This window comes from Malus sylvestris, chromosome 8, assembly GCF_916048215.2.
Source record: "Malus sylvestris chromosome 8, drMalSylv7.2, whole genome shotgun sequence".
Lineage (NCBI taxonomy): Eukaryota > Viridiplantae > Streptophyta > Magnoliopsida > Rosales > Rosaceae > Malus > Malus sylvestris.
In genome coordinates, this window is record NC_062267.1 from 5,806,946 (window position 1) to 5,810,949 (window position 4,004).

Here is a 4,004-nt window from a genome sequence, read left to right on the forward strand (position 1 = left end):
TACAACGGGGGGATAGTTGGATCACCCCGATCTATAATTTCCTTGCTCATGGCACCCTCCCAAATGATAAAGTCCAGGCTAAGCAAATTCGATACAAGTCTACCCGCTACCTGATCATCAATGATCAACTCTATAAGCGAGGTTTTAGCCTGCCATACTTAAGGTGTCTTACGCCTGCCGAGGCGGAAATCGTCCTTCGGGAAATACATGAGGGAGTCTGTGGAGATCATGCTGGATCTCGGTCCCTAGCACACAAGACTTTTCGCCAAGGATATTACTGGCCAACACTCCACCAGGATGCCATCAAAGTATCCCGCTCATGTGACAAATGTCAACGATATGCGACTATTCCTCATTCCCCTCCAGAGCCTCTTACTCCTATGATCAGCCCTTGGCCCTTCGCCCAGTGGGGACTTGATTTGATCGGCCCAATGCCGGCAGGGAAGGGCAAAGTCTGTTACGCAGTCGTTGCAGTGGACTACTTCACAAAGTGGGCCGAAGTAGAACCCTTGGCAACCATTACTGAGGCAAAGATAGAAGACTTCGTGTGGAAGAACATCCTTTGTAGATTCGGCATTCCCAATGCGATAGTCACTGACAATGGGCGACAGTTTGACAACAAGAAGTTCAGGTTGTTCTGCTCTAAGTTCAACATCAACTTATGCTTTGCCTCTCCAGCTCATCCCCAGTCTAATGGACAAGTTGAGGCCATCAACAAAATAATCAAGCGCACTTTGAAAACCAGCTTGGACAAAGCTAAAGGCTGTTGGCCAGAATTTGTACCCCAAGTTCTTTGGTCATATCGCACTTCATATCGGACTTCAACAGGAGAAACTCCATTCTCACTTGCCTTTGGCACAGAGGCGGTTGTCCCTGTTGAGCTCGAGCAAGCAACATTCCGAGTCCAGAACTACATTCAAAGTGAAAATGACAAACAACTCACCCTCAACTTGGATTTAGTCGAGGAACACAGAAACCAAGCTCACTTGAGGAATGTCGCCTACAAGCAGCGCATCTCCAACTATTATGACTCTAGGGTCAAGCCTCGTTCTTTCAAAATAGGAGACTGGGTCTTAAAGAAAAGATTACTCTGCGACAGAGTCCCGAGTGAAGGCACACTTAGTCCAAACTGGGATGGACCGTATGAAGTCATTGGCATCAGTCGCCCTGGCTCTTACACACTTAGAAGCTCCGATGGCAAGACCCTTGGCCATCCATGGAACGCTGATCACTTGAAGTACTACTACAAATAGACTCACGATGTACAAGTGTTGAGCTATAGCCGTTCGGCATCCTATGTAATGAAGGCCATTTGGCAATGAATTCAATAAAGAGGTAATTTAGCCAACTCAGCCCTCACTCTTTTACATTCATAGCAAGCGATGCCGGAACCCTTCTCAATCAGAAAGCAATCTGTCTTCCACAGTCACTACAAAACAAGCAAATGAAGACCGTGTCAAGCGCCAAAAAAAAAAAAAAAAAAAAACAACTTCATCCAAAAAGCTTCACCCGAAAAGCTTCACCTCCAAAGCTTCACCCACAAAGCTTCACCTAAAAAGCTTCACCCAAAAAGCTTCACCATCAAAGCTTCACCTAAAAAGCTTCACCCAAAAAGCTTCACCTAAAAAGCTTCACCCACAAAGCTTCACCATCAAAGCTTCACCTAAAAAAGCTTCACCTAAAAAAGCTTCACCCAAAAAGCTTCACCTAAAAAGCTTCACCCAAAAAGCTTCACCATCAAAGCTTCACCTAAAAAAACTTCACCCAAAAAGCTTCACCCGAAAAGCTTCACCTAAAAAGCTTCACCCAAAAAGCTTCACCCGAAAAGCTTCACCTAAAAAGCTTCACCCACAAAGCTTCACCTAAAAAGCTTCACCCAACAAGCTTCACCCGAAAAGCTTCACCTCCAAAGCTTCACCCACAAAGGTTCAACACCAAAGCTTCACCTACAAAGCTTCAACACAAAACCTTGCTCCAAATAAACAAATTTTGTTCACAAAACCCAAGATGCCCTTGAACTTGTACAAAAACACTTGGGTAAACATAAACATTTTTTGTTTTACACCCACAAGGGCCCAAAATTTTCCTTCTTATTTATTCACTTATATATGTTCCCAAACATATTATAATAGATCCAACAACAAGCCAAAGTCCCAAATTTCATAATGGACAAAAGTACAAGCAATTCATCAATAATGAAGGTGCTACAAAAATTGGAATCTGCCCCAAAATAGAAATCCAACCCAAGAGACTTTTTCTCTCTCTCCCTCTTCCGCCTCCTTTCATCTATCAAATTTCTGCAACCTCTGCTCTTCTCCAATGGAGCTGAATTTTGGACACCCTATAGTTCTTGAGCATATGAACAACTTTCAAGAAGGAACCATTTCTGTTTGAGCGACGGAAATTAAAGTGTTGAAGCTCCAAACATGATAGTCGGCTTCTTGCAGATTTCGAAGCTGTTGTGATGTTTCGAAGATCTGGAAATATTTAACCGTTAGTTCATCCTGAATTTTTGATATGTTATGAAAGAGTCGATGAGGAACAACTTCAATGAAGAAAGCATACCGATCTGAACAAGAGAAAATGGAGTTTCGAAGCTCACAACAAATCTGACGGGTTGACAGACAAATAATAACCAGTCACTCATCATACCTGGATTTCTGGAGTTGTACTGCTCCGATGGCTCTCCAATTTGGATATGTTGTAGTTAAGGAATTAACGAACAACTTTCATGAAGACAACTTTGTGATTCGACCTACAGATGATGGTGTTATGTTGAAAAACAATTCCGGTTGTTAGGGGAAATGAAAAACAATTCCACCAAAGAAACATCATTATGATGTTTCATCATTATGGTGTTTTCATCATTATGATGCTTTCATCATTGTGATGCTTCCATCATTGTGATGCTTCCATTATGATGTTAATGCACCAACGGTTACACCTTCTGCAATTCCACTTATTCGGGCCTAGCAACCTTCATCAACAAAATCTATGAAGAAAAAGTCCGGGGCTACCACTTAGAAAACAAAAGAATGAAGTTTTGGTACTTACGACATGGACTATTAGCAAGACACCTCATTCGTCAACTCCCTCGACTAGAGACTTGGGGGACTCCCACCATATGCTACTACGCCTTGGTACTCAAAAGTTCGTGACTACTCAGTGACTTGGATTTTTCAAGTCTCCAACCGAGAAGTTTTCCTCACTCGGGAAATTAAGGGAACACTACCTCAAACTACATGCTTCACTCACAAAGCTTCAACAATACAGGTTTCAACAAAAGCAAAAATTCAAAGAACTTTATGAAGAAGGCTTTGGTGTATTTAACACAATATGTTGAAATGAAGCAAAGCTTATTTATTAATATTTTCGATAAGCCACAAATATGTACATATACATGAGTCAAAATAAACAAACAAAAGGGAGCCTTCACAAAGGTTGCTTAGGGGAAGTCTCAGCAGTCGGTAGAGCCCCAGAAAGAGAAAGCACCGGAGGGTGGTTATCCAGAGCCTCAGTACTTGACAAAACCCCAGAAGGAGGAGGCATTGGAGGTTCATCATTTGAAGCTTCATTACCAGGTACAACCCTAGAGGACGAAGGCAATAAATGCCTTTGGAACAAACCCACAAACCGCTGATGATCAAGTAAAACCTTACCATCAGATTCCTTCATCTGGTCAAGCTTCCTCTTCATGTTTGTAGCATAGTCATGGGCGAGCCGGTGCAACTGCTTATTCTCATGCTTGAGCCCTCTAATCTCCTGTTTGAGACTCATCACTTCAGCAGCCAATGATTCAACTTGGCGGGTTCTAGCAAATAGGCGTTGGGCCATATTAGACACAGAACCTGCACACTGAACACTAAGAGCCAGAGAGTCCTTAACAGCCAACTCATCAGACCGTTTGGAAAGTAGTCTATTATCTTTGGGAGTGAGAAGGTTCCTGGCCACCACTGCAGCGGTCATATCATTCTTCATCACAGAATCCCCAACGGTAAGAGGAC